The sequence below is a fragment of the Parus major genome, chromosome 4, assembly GCF_001522545.3.
Source record: "Parus major isolate Abel chromosome 4, Parus_major1.1, whole genome shotgun sequence".
Taxonomy (NCBI): Eukaryota; Metazoa; Chordata; class Aves; order Passeriformes; family Paridae; genus Parus; species Parus major.
This window is the reverse complement of record NC_031771.1, coordinates 5,960,898-5,974,525: the sequence shown is the minus strand read 5'-3', so window position 1 is coordinate 5,974,525 and position 13,628 is coordinate 5,960,898. Positions and strand designations below refer to the sequence as shown.

At 40.0% G+C, this 13,628-nt stretch overlaps 1 long non-coding RNA gene across 3 annotated transcripts in view; it reads right to left on the bottom strand.

Moving 5' to 3' along the window:
• The window catches only part of LOC107203514, a 48,422-nt gene extending 36,401 nt beyond the window's left edge, over positions 1–12,021 (bottom strand). For all 3 annotated transcript variants that reach the window (XR_004497124.1, XR_004497123.1, XR_004497125.1), the window contains exon 1: positions 11,846–12,021. This is a non-coding gene — a long non-coding RNA (uncharacterized LOC107203514). The remainder of the gene's footprint in view (positions 1–11,845) is intronic.
• Positions 12,022–13,628: the final 1,607 nt, after the last annotated feature.

Genomic DNA, 13,628 nt, shown 5'->3' with positions numbered 1-13,628 from the left:
GTAACAGATTTGAAATGCTACTTTCCCCAGGAACCAGCTTTCTTGAAAGGATCTCCAATCCTGCAGGAGCATAGGATCTTAGATATTGTCAGTTACTGTAGTCTTTCTTCCTTCATCTTGGAAATTTCCATCCTGTTGAATTCTGTCAAATTCTCTTGGTCCAATGCTTTCCTATTATGTCCCCTGTACAAGGAGCAGCCCAACAAAAAATTCAAATATTCAACACCTTACAAAGGCATCTTCCACAAAGATTATTCATTTTATGCACATAACACTTTTTTTCTAAGCCTTTAGGGCAGCTCCTGGGCCCAGTTCCTGACCTGACACGGGTGAGAACCACTAATGTCCATGGTGCTCCCATGGACACTCCAAATAAACTGGTAAATCATCTGTTTTTTTCCACATCCTACCAATAAATGTTGCATAACTTTTTTCTTTACTTTTTTTTTTTTGTGATTTGCTGGGGTCTTTCCAGAATTTGTGTTCGACTTCTCCCAGGAGCAGACTCTTCCTTATATATTCACAGTCCACCAAGCACAAGTTTAGCAGAGTCCAGATCATGATGCATCTGCACTCATTCAGTCACAACACATCAGTGCGATGCACAGAAGCCTTTCATTTGCCTTCTAAATCAGGACAGTGTAACAGCTGAAATATTTCTCACTGACCCTGGTCTTCAACACAAAACTAAACTTCTCTATGCTATTGCAACATTCACTCCACCAGGATTATATTTAAGGTCAACACAATTTGGGCTCTGGACCCAGACTGCTTAAATTATTCAAAAAAATATGAATCCACGCCAGTTAAATCAAGAAAATATGTTCTAGAAAAGATAAAACACATCCTCTGTTTAAAAACACATTTCCAAAAAGCAACTCTAAACTCATAAAGCTGTTATGAAATCCAGAGTTCCTCCAAGCATGAGGTGAACTCTCTGCAAGCTAGAATATTAACTCAAATTTGTTGGGTGATCTAGCAAACCTAGATGGGGAGAAACTGGAAAGGGAAAAATGGATTCTTTCAGTGTTGCCTCAGATTGTTCATCCATTATACAGCCCAGGCACATATCTGCAATGAAGGCTTTTAATGTTCCACAGCTGAATTCTCACTTAAAACTTGCATTTGCTAAAGGCATGAAAACCTGAATTTAAAACAGTCTCTATTAGATCAATTGTGAAGCTGCCACTAAAAGGCCTTAAAATGCATTTGCCACTCAATAATTATTGTTCCAATAGACTGTAGCAAATTATTTTTACAGATTACAAACCCACTGGTTTGGCCACCTACTAAACACAATCTTCTTGGACTGAAGGGCTCTTTCTGATAACTGTTAAGTTGTTCTAAAAAGTTGATGCATGTCAAGGTTGGGTATTTTCTACTTACGAGGTTTGGAGAACTGCATGTGACAGCCTGCTCATCACACTTCATCCCTCTGACTTGTGTTTCTGTTTCCTGTTCATTCTACCTGTAGCTTCAGTCCATTTTTTTACAGTAGTGTCCCAGCATTTTAATGATGGAACCATCAGCAAAGCTACACAGCTAAATAACTTATTCTTAGCAAATTAAGCTATGTGTTTGCACCCAGGTCATATCTGTCAGGAATCGCATAATTTGAAAAGGTATATCCAGTCATAAGATTAAGATGCACTTTGAAATTGAATTTAAATGAAATTTAATGGAAATGCACTCAGTGCTTTGCAGAAGAGCAAACTGGTGGCAAGGTGGATTGAAAAATCAAAATTATACTGAGGCACAGTATAATTATTTTCAAGCAAAACTGTTTAATGTAAAAAAAAATTATTGTGACTGGGGGAATCTGGTTTTGCACTGAAAACCTCAAACGTTACATCACAGACAGACCTGAGGCCTTGCCTTTTAATTATTAATTTCATAAAAGATCCCAAGAGCAATAGAAAGGTCATGAGAGCTGCTCCAATCCATGGGCAGTTAAGTGGGAGAATGTTCTGCTGCCCTTTAGCCTTTGAGTGTGCTGCAGGACAGGGGGGTTTGGTGCTAAACGACAAATTGAGTTAGAAATATTTAAGTCATAAACCATAGTAAATCTTTTAGCACTTGAAACACCATGAGACACTCCAAGCTGAGAGCAAATGAAGTGTTAGTCTATGCATGTTTAAAAATGCACAGAGGCTGTGTTTACTGAATTATCCATTTCTTAGCTGTGTCTCCTTTAGGAAGCTGACATCCAACATTTTCCCACCAAAAGAAACCATTTATGAAAAGTGCCTCTATCATGGTTTAGGAAAAGAAAATAATATGTATCTCTCTGAAAGCAAAATTATGTAGGTTGCAAAGTCAAGGACAGCTAAATTAGGAAGTGGCAGATTTATGTGTGCCTGCATAACCTCTACTTGGCCCTCTTGTAGGTCCTGTGCCCCGAGTGAGACAGAGGTCCTGTGGAAAAAATAGTATGTGATTATGCAATTAAAGACTATATCTTAACACAAAAAGCATCTGAATTAAGCTTCTGCTGGCAGTTGTGAATAAAACATTTCCTAACTTTTAAATTCTGGGCTTTTCAACCTTAGCACAGGATTTGTGTCAGGTGATATCTTCATATGGCTTTTATACATAGGTACAAATTAATTCTAGCCAAATTACCAAGATTTTACTGCCACACAACAGTTTTCTCTTTACCTGAGTTGAAGAAAGAAGACTATCAGGAGGATCCTGTAAAGGAATATTCTTCCTGGAAGGGGAAGAATAGCTGTGGCCTTCAAGTGGAGTCAGCAGAAACTTTAGATAAAAAGGGCTCATCTTCCCTTGCTTACTGATCAGTGTTGTGATCAATATCAACAGGGGTACACTGAAATAAAGATTAGTGCTGCCCAGATCAGGATCTCACCACATGCTTTGCTTTTGTTATCAGAGTCCTCTAAAATGAGAGCCAGACAAATGGTTTCTTCCTAACCGGTTTCGAAAGTCTGCTCAGAATTCCTAAGGAAGACTCATATGGACAGGAACCTTCCTACCAAAAGCCTTCTGACCAGCAGGACTGCACACTCCTGGGAAGAAGAAGTCTGAAGGAATTGCCACCACTTCTTCATGCCAAGTCCCTCAGGGCCTGTCCTGTTCTGACACAACCCTTTCACAAGAGGGGAGAGCAAACTTTTTGCTTCCCCACTAAAAGCATACAGCAGAATCCAGCATAAACTTTGAGCTGAGCTTGAGTCAATGTAGTTCTTGTTATTTTAATCTCTCCTTTCTTTGCTTTATGGATTTAGTCAGGGAAATCAAATATTGAAAAAGCATGTTAAGTGCAATGCAAGCTGAGACTGTAAAAGTGCCAAACTGATTAATGAAGTTACTATAAAATTTGCCACACTCTTTAAGTAAATGATGGTATAAAGTCATCACCCTACAGAAGAACAGAAAATGTCATATATTTCTGAGTCATCATAGTTGCAGAAAGTCATCACCTTTCACTACTTGACTTTTAAACGTCTAGAACTTTAAACTTCCTTCAGTACATATGACATTTTTGGATTAAAAGTTAGCACAAAACCTGTGTATTCTGAGAGTCATATGAAAAAAAAAAAAAAAGCCTCTTAAATCCGGATCTTAAATGTCTAGCCAGGAATAAATATTTCCTTACAGATTTTTAAATACTTGAGAAAAAAAAATAAAAAGGGAAAAAGAAAGCCTGCTCAGGTTTGGAAATATTTCTATAACAAAAGCTGCTCCAAAACATCGTGTGCTCCAAAACACTGTGGCAAACAGTATAGGTGCAATTAGGACACTGTTGTCTTGACAACATCATGCAAGAAATGAAAGAAGCATTACTGTTTCATGAAAGAAAGCTGCAGTGTTATTCTTTTAACTCAGAATATTCCACTCAAGGATCTCAAAAGCATCGCTCAAAATGAATGAGCCAAATAGCTATCAAGGGGAGCCAGACTTCACTTTGAGACTACAGCATAAAATCCAAAGTGAAGTTCGCTTCTCTGAAAGAACAATATCAAGCAATACTACATCAGGACAAACCACTAAAGGTTGCAGGAGTTGTGCTGGATGTTTTGGGGTTAGCCCTCCTGCAGTGCTCATTTTCATGGATAACTATCACTATGGAAAATGTGGATGCTGGGGTCTCTCACCCTTACCCAGGGTGCCAATCAACCCTTCTGATGGATTCCAGCAGGCCTCACTTTGGCTCATATCCTCTTGTGCTGCTAAAATTGAGAAGGGATTTAAGAAAAGTCCAGGAGTAACAGCTGGACTTCCCAGAACAGCAGATCCAGTGTCAGGGCTGTTATCAAAGTGATCCTTACAGGACAGGAAAATGTCCCGTCCATGAGGAACAGATGGAAGAGAAGCAGTGAGGGCTGGATCTCGTTGGAGTTTATCACAAAATATTCCACAATTTCCTGGTGAAAGCAGGAAGCCTTGGATTTGGGCCTAGATATAGAAGCTACAAGGAGCCCAGGGGCCACTTCTGGGTGCAGAGTGGAAGGTGGAACACAGTGCCAAGAGTGGTCCCACCTGGGAAGCCATTTAGCTGTGTCACTGAGGGGCTGCACCACAAAGAACAGACCTGCTGAGAAGGAAACACCACCCAAAGAGCAAGAACTTTTCTCTGCTAGGGAACAACTTGGGAAAAGGTAGAGCCATCAGCTCCAGGGTGTGCATCGTGCCCCTCAGGCAGCTTGACAGAGAAGTCCTCAACTTGGAGAATGCCTTCACTTCAAAAGATCCCACTTGAATGTGAGGATACGCACTGGCAACAGCGGGCTCCTTTGAGGTACATTTCCCCTCCCAGCAATATTTACCTAAGAAATTTCATGCACAGAAAAGAACGAGTGAAAGGGAATATTCAGATACATGACAGGAACAGTCTTTATTGCTATTGCTTTTTCAGCCAGCACTTTGTTTTCTTTTAGTGGAAGCCTGACAGTCATAAAAAGCCATTGTAAGTGCAGCCCACTGAGAAGCAAACCACAGCCCTGCCTGCAGCGTCGAGGGTCGGGATCATTATGTTGTTAGTGTGCCACCCGGAATCCAGGCAATGCATCCGCTTACTCTATTAAATTAAAGCATTTCCTGCAGCAATTGAGGAAGGATAAAGAAAATAAGTGCTATTGTAAGAGAGTTGTGGGGTTGGCCTTTTTCTCAGCAAGCCATTAGGGCATGGCAGCTTCTAGCTTGGAATCGCAGGATCTCTCATCTCCCAGCCATTACCACCAGGTCATAAACGTGAAGGGCTGAAGCCAGCAGTATTGCTGTCAATATACAAGCTGCAAATGGGACAAAGATGTGTCTCTACACAAAAATGTCAAAGATGTTTTCACTGTTTCAGTTTCCCCAAGTGATGCATCCCCTGCACTGCAGATTCCTATCTCCCTGGTTAGTCACTCTGTTTTTAAGCCGCTGCTCTTCCTGTGGGACCCTGCTTCTCTCTGCATTTGATAAGGAGATTACTTGGAATGGAAGTAGACAGGCACAGGTGGTGGGACCACCTGCTACAATCTCTTCAGTGCTTTTGGACAGTATAATAGTGTTTGGATTTAACCTTCATATTTCCTTTCTTCTTTTTTTTTTTTTTCAACCTGAAGTTAGCTTTCAATTCATTTATTCAGTGGTCTGAAAGGAGGAATTATGATGAAAGACACTATTCCCTTGGACCTGGAAAAGCAATTTGCTAGAATACTGTTCCCAGGACAACAAGCTCATCCTTTGTGTTATTTCAAAACCTCTGGCAGGAACAACAAAATTGCAACCCAAAAGCTCTTTTTAAGGTATTTCTCTTTCCCTTCACTGCCTAACAATTTCATGTGCCTTGTTGCCCGACTGCTCCTGCCAGCTCCCAAATTTTATGTGGCCATGCACTGCGTTAAGAGAGTATCTCACTCCCTCATTTGGCTGTGTTACAGCCTCAAAGGGTATCTACAACAGTGATTTATTACAACAGAGGGTTTCTTCTGTGTATAAAATAGAAGGCTCAGTTTGGTCAGGCTCTTGTTTACACAAATAATTAAAAAAAACAACTAGTGTTGATTCTAAAGAAGCCACATTTTCCATGAACTTGCTATTTTGTGACTGAAAGTCAGATAGTCTCAGCCTAGCCCAAGAGGGAAGAAGAAATCCATTAATTGCATGGCAGTCTAAGAAAGACAGCTGAACGTCGAATTTAAATGGGGCTTCATACAGTTGGAGTCCCAATTAAAATCAGTAAGGAAGACCTGAACCCCCAGAACTACACTGACAATGAATATTTAGCAGACAAATAGGTTTGAGACAGATACTACAGTTTGCAGCCAGGGGAAAGAAATATTTTCTCAACTTATTTCATATTTAGCCTTTTTTAATCAGAGAAACACTTTTTCTATTTCTGACAGAAACATTTATGCTCAATTTTAACAACAAACAAAAAAAAAAAAAATCTACCTAATTCACTTGCTTGAGGTAAGGTTAGGTTTTTCTTGCACATTGTAGAAAGCGTGAGCAAACTGTGAGGTCATTTTATGGCATGTATCTCTGGGAGCACAACCAGAAGCATCAAACAGAAAACAAGCCTCTCAGGTGCACTTGTCCTGAGTGCTCTTTGGGGCTCAGCACTTAACAAAAAGGAACAGTTTTATAATGTCACTTGAGAATCTGGAGATGGAGACGTTATTCCTGAGCTGATATGTGATGTTAGGCAACTTGGTTTTCATCTGGGTGATCGTTTCTGTCTGCAAAAACTTGGGATAATTTTTATTTCCTTCTGTCAGCTTTAAAAGAAAAATGCCTAGGCACATTATTATTCATCCCTGAGTGCTGCTTCATTTGAATTTAGGTAGGATGCCTGTGGAGGTTATATTTTGTAGCATCTTTAGTCAGATACATGCAGCGTTTCTTTTGTGATGTACATGTTGTCTTTCACTGGGATCCCATAATTTTCCCCCGGAATTTACTCAATCCTCAGCTCTTAAGTTGACAGAAAACTGGACTGAGCAAGCCAGCAGTGACAGATCTAATTGAAAGCACTTACATCTTTAGAGTACATGAATGATGCAAAGATTTACCTGTGGTTATGAAGGGAATGTGTGCAGACTCTGTTTCACAAAGAAACACTGTGTATGCCCTTCTCCTCAAGAGTCTGTCTTTTGTGCCTTCAGTACCTACAGGAGTGATCAGGAATGCACAGAGTTTGCATTCCTGCAGATACATTATCTGAAAGTGTGGCCTTTTGTTTGCTTTCCTCCTGTTTTGTTCTGTTAGTCCTTCATTGTAAGAGAGACCTGTTTATACATTCCATTTTTCTCGGTCTTCTTGGCACCTTGCGGTCAAACACTACTCCAGATTGATCCCTGGCTTTACAATCCACTGGGAGTACAGTCCATAGAAGAACAGACAAAAGAGTGCTCTCACCATCTGATGATTTCATTTCTAGCTCTCCAGCACCTTTTGTTATTTCAGGGTATTTTTTCCTGGTGGGAACGGGCACATTCAGCTGTTGTTTTCATGCTGAAAGCCTGTGTGGAAGCACTTCCCTGTTGTTTTGGGTTTTTTTTTTTTTCCAGACATGTCTTTCAGCATGTTTCCAAAGGCTTGGAATCAGCACATTGTGTTGTGACATGTGCATACTTGACATTGCTTTGTTCTCTGACTTCCTTTTGCTTTGCAATCTTTAGGAAGTTATCTTACAATTAGCAAGGAATTTTGAGTCAGTGTTATTGCAGACCCAGCATATTGTCCTCTGCCATCTGCAAAGAGGAAAGCCTGGAGGAGCAGGAGGGAAGAAAGTAATTTTGGTATTTTTAACTGCCTGAACCACGTAGGATTCAGTTCACTGCATAAAGAGTGACTGCAGCTCTGACTGCTGCCTGAAAAAAAAGTTGCATTACACACTACAAACACCTTCTTTATTAAATGAATTAAAGGGAAAGCAAGGGCATTACAGTAGCTGTATGCAATTTGATACATACATCCTTTTTCTGTGTTTTGCCCTTGTTAGTGATTCTCTTATCATACAGCAAAAGCAACAAGCTATCTTTTTCCTGAGAAGTTTACACAGAATTCTTTTTTTCTCTTTTCAAATGTGCACCTTTATGTAAAGGAACTCAGTTCATTTCTCCTGTAAATGAAGCTGATGAAAACAAACAAACAATTTTCGTACGATCTCAGCGCTAAATACATTCATTTTCAGCTGACTAAAAAGCAAAAATTTTTCACATTTTATGGTGTTCTCCTTTTTCTTCTTGTATTTTAGACCATCAGCCTCCCAGAGCACAGACAAGAAGCCTGGTTTTGAACTGCTTCCCTGTACAGGCTACACAGCTCAAGAAAGGGAGAAATGGCAGCACATTTTGGGCAGGAGAAGAAGCCTTGAGAGCTGTCTCGGAAAAACTTCCACAGCCCAGTCAGGCACCACCTGGGAATACTGAAAACACCTTTAAAATGGTAAACACACTGAAATGCTTACCATTGTGCCAGAAAAAAAAAAAAAAGAGTAGGAGTAGGAATAAGAGACTGTGCCAGGAAGAAAGCAGCCATACCCACATTGATGTAACAAGGAGACCTTCTCCATTGGAATGATGTCTGCAGTCAGCTCCCTATTTCTGGACAGGAGTGAGGGACATACCATGCAGTCAGACAAGACTTCTTGTACACCACGTGTGCTACACCTCTCTGAGCATCAGCTTACTCTGGATCTAAACACTCAGGTCTTAACTTTTTTTGCATTGTTTCTTAATAGATGTATGATTTATAACAGGACTGTACAGGCAAGTGTTTGTCTATTATGGGAAAAGCATCTCCCTAAGTAATATTCTGAGTAGCTCCTTCTTTATATGCCATAGAACACAGCTTGTAATGTTTGGAACAAAGATTTTGGTGTCAGGAGGCCTCATCTTCCTGCTGAAATGGAGAGATTTTTTTTCCTTAGAGCCAGTAAAAGTGTAATAAAACATCTGCTTCAGGCTTCAAGACCAGACCTGAGGAAACAGCTTTTTTCAGACACGCAGAGGATCTCTAAGCATCAGTAAGGAGTCTCTGCTTTTCACTGTGCTGATTTCTCTCCACCAAATCCCCTAAAAGACACCACTCAAGTGCATCCACAGAGTGGAGGGCAATACAGTGACACCCAAACAAACAGCAGCTGGATTAATTTCCCAGCTGGATTCTGCAGGGGCATGTGGGTGCAGGGCTCTGCTCGAGTTGTGAGAGCAGCTCTACAATTTCCAGACAGCACTGCACAGACAATCCAGGATTTCCCAGAGACAGATCGGATATCTGAACACCACAGCCCTTGGCTCTGGATAGACAGGCTGGGTCCATCACAGGAAGTCCGGAATATTGAGCAATTATTCAACCACTGAGCAAGACAGGGCTGTTTAGATCCCAAATGGTAAAGCCTTGCTTAATTTTTTTCATTATGAGCTCTCGCTCTGAAATCGTTTTTCAGATCACTGCATAACAGGGAGAGTGTATGTCAAAGTCTGTGCAAGACTGAGAGCTTGCAACATAACAATGAATAAAGTATAAAATATATATTTGTCAAAAATACAGGAATCATCATTCATATAGCTATACCAGAAAGAAAGAAAATCATGCTGGAAGTTCTAACATAAGAAAATCAACAAGAAGGAAATGGCTAATCCTTGGGGAGGGAAAAAAAGGCTTTTCCTAATGTTAGAAGTTTAGGGTTTCCCATGTTTATGGCAAAAAATTCCCCACAATTCAATTTGCTAACTTCAGAATCTAAGGATTAAAATGTTTGGAACATAAAACCAACAAGAGCAAAGAGAAAATTATTCTTCCCTCTCAAATTTGTTTTTAGTCACTCAGTAAATGCTTTCTATTACTACAATATAAATGGCATTGTGAGTGCTCATTTATGACAACCACAAAAATTGCAAGTTTGTATTATGTCCTGTCCTGCATGGGGCACATCAGATAATTCCTCATATATTAAATAATTCCTTCTGTAATATATTTTTCATACATAGGCATCCAACTTGATATAGTAAATAAACATATATGGGCACAGATAGAATGAGGATATTCTTCTAAAAACTCTTTATTTATTTATTTTTTTTTAACAGAACACCTCGAATAATTTATCATTTTTTGGCACCACTGTCATTTATTAGTGTTATCTAAGTTGTACTACTTTTCTTGTCACATCATAAGTTAACCTTCCCTAATCACCACCCTGGACATTAACCAGGCCCTCCCTGGGGAGGTGTTTAACCAGAGCCACGATTTTCCTGTTATTATGTACTCCAGGGTTCTGAAAGCTCTTGTGGATTTTACTCAGAGACTGAGAATAAATCCATGTGAGTCTAATGCTAGGAATTTAACACAATAAACGGATACATGCCTACTTTAAACAAACTCCATAGCTGGTGGCATGGCGAGATCCTCAAAGAATCCCATTTTTTGCCCCACATCCTGCTTTTCTGGAAACCTAATAGGAATGGTTTAAAGTCCTCCTCCTTTCTCAAGCACCCAGCAGCTTTTTTCCCTGGACATCCATGGGAAGCAACAGAATGGCAGAGGTCCAGGGAAAAGGTAAACTTCTTCTGAAAGCATTGCAAGGAATCACTTAGGCTACAGACACATTACTCATGAAAGACCATTAGCCCAATCCAAGAGCTCAAACAAGACTTTGAAGACCAAATGAAATGGTCAAAAAAGCCAACCAAACAAAACTCACAGTAATCCCTGGTTTTCACAGGGAGGGATATAGACCAAGCAGAGAGCTGACAATTCAACATCTACTCTCTTGAGGAATATTTTTCAGCCTTAGAAGGGAAAGTTGTTGCCAATACATCCAAACCCAAAAATTTCTTAGGCTAGGAGAGGAATCCAACGAGAGACCAGCTGTGCTGAGTTAAAGCACTCCACTTAAAACATCCCATCAATCACAGAGCAGGAGAGTGCTGACGTTATTTGTATGAAATGTAAGAGTGCTATTACTCACCTGCAATTAAAAAGAATAGTTTGATTTGGTTTCTTGCCGAGAGAATTATGTGAGTATTTTCCTTTTTGCCAGGTTATGAATTTTGCCAGCTTCCATAATCTGAAGGTAGCATTCCAGGTTCTGACTGAATTGTGAATGACACAAGTCAGATCATTTTGGAGGGGAAATCATTCTTTTTCTGAAACCTAAATTATAAACTTTCATGTTTTTCATCCACATTCTCTGCAAGGGGCTGGCTTGCAGTCTCATGAAAGCACATTTTTAATTGGTACACTTTTTGGCACAGTTTGAGAAGAGTCCAAGATCTGCATGGAGACTTGATTACTCTACCCTCTCTGGATTTGGACCCTCAAGGCATGGATTAAGATGAGACAGTAATGGGGCAGCATGCAAAAGCTTGTATTACTGAGATAGATCTCCTTCATGGATAAAAAGCAATAGGAACTTTCCAACTTTCAATTCTAAGTGAGAACAAAGCTAGAGATAAGGAAAAGTGTCAGACAAGAATCTGGGCAAAGACTGGTAATGCAATGAAAGCATCAGAGCCATCTAGAGGGGATTTTGGCCGGGTTGCATCTTCCAGTGTTAGGAACCAGCAGTTCACAAGGCTCTGAGTGCAGGTTTATACCATGTCTGGCAAAGGGACAATTCAATGTGCATTAAGTGCATGCATGCAATTAAAAAACAAACAAAAAAAGACCTGGGTTTTTTTTCCCCCAGGTTCAAATCTACCATTTTATCTGTATTCTTTTTAGCTGATATTGAGATTCCCCATACCAAATTGTCTCAGTTTTCATTAGAGTAAGCACACATATAAACCTTGAGGTATTAAAAAAAGTTCTTCTCACTCCCAGAAACCTTTGCTTGAGGACTTCTCTCCCAAAAAATAAAATTAATAAAAAACACAATTTGAATACTCACATCATAGAAAACAATTAGTGAGAGGAGTATCCATGCAGCTATCTTAAAGCTATTTTTTGATTCATGTCATGAGAACCACAAAGTTAGTTAACCAGGGCTGGGTGTAAGCTTCAGCTCAATCTTGATGCTGTATTAGACAGGTTCCAAAGCATCCATATGTCCACCCCTTCACTTTGGTTTCTGAAAAAAAAAATAAAAAAATTCAACTTTGTGAGCCTGAATTGTCCCTGTTTGTGCTCTGGTGCTTCAGGAGATGCCACACAGCATTTATCTTACACAAGTAAATAGAGCCAAGAAACATAACTTATGAGTTGCAAAACCCAGCCTTTTTAGTATCCAGTAGAGGAAAAGTAACCACTCACTCTTCCCTGAGGTATTCTCACTCCTAATTACAAGAAACCATATAAATGTTTCACCCAAGGGGTTGATACTGCAAAGCAACAACTGTACACAGCCTTAGGAGACACAAGTATTTTGTCACGTAAAACTTTCCCTGCCAGTTCCCTCCCATGTGGCTTTTTCCTACTTCTCAAACCTCCTGAGGATGTTTGAGGGCTTAGATAACACAGAGTAACCTGTCTTCTTGTACTGGAGAGACAGAATGATTTGAAACCAGCTTATCTCAGGGTCATATCCTGCCATTGATTTTTTTCAGCACTCCCTATTGATTGCAGAGGTGAGTTCCACATACAGATCAATACCAGGATATGGCCTTTATTTATTAGTACACTTCTGGTCCTAACACTCTACCCTAATGCCTCAAAACACGTGGAACTAACTACAGCATTCAACATTACATTGGCCTTGTTGTCTTTAGAGGAGAGCTAAGCCTTCATTTGGTCAACAGAATAATTTGAAAGGATTGTTTGGTGACATCTGCCATTGATCCAGAAATAGATCGTGTGACACATTCTTTAGGGGCAGGGCTGAAGGAAAGGAGCAGAGATATGTGGATAAGCACGTCCTTTGGCTTACCAGCACTTCCCACTTGCAGCAGCACTAAATTTCTAGCAGGAGTTTCAGGCAGTGCCTTGACAATGAAAAATTCCCTGCATTGAGCCAATGGTCTGATTTTCCTGACCTTGCCTGATCTTAAAGACATCATGTTCTAAAGAAATATGTGGTGGGCACTTGGCTGAAAGTTCCCCTACTATTCATTTCTGAACTTCATCAATATCTTTTACTTATCACGTCAGGTGTACAGAAACTGGAATTCTCAAGGAGTTCATCAAATATGCATTTTTTACTTCCTGGGGCTTGGAAGAGGAAGCTGACCTGGAAAAAATAGCATATATTCTCCAACTGCCAAGAGGAGGACTAATTAGCATACATTCTCCATCAGCTGCCAAGAGCAGGACAAATTTTAGTTTTTCAGTGGTTCTGACTCAGGGTCTTGGCCCAGTGCTGTAACTGGGCCCTACAGCTTTACCAGCTGTCTGCAGGGCTCAGGTTTGATACAGATTTCAAACTGCACAGGAACTGAAAGGTAAAGTGTCTTTAAAGAGAAAGTGCCTTTTCATTTCTCCCTCTTACTACAAGATTTCTTCACAGGTGCAGGCATGGGTAAAAACTAGCTGTGGGACTAAACTGAATGTTCGCCTCCTGAGAAATCAGATCTACTCAGAGTTATCACATTTAACAGGCAAAAAGCAATGCTATATTTAAAAGCAGAGTAAATAAAACACTTCCTTTCTAGGTGCTATGCCTACATTACCTTTCTGCAAAATAGCAGCAAGGTAACCATTTTCTATGTTTAGAAGACTTTTTCTTGAAAATCAAAACC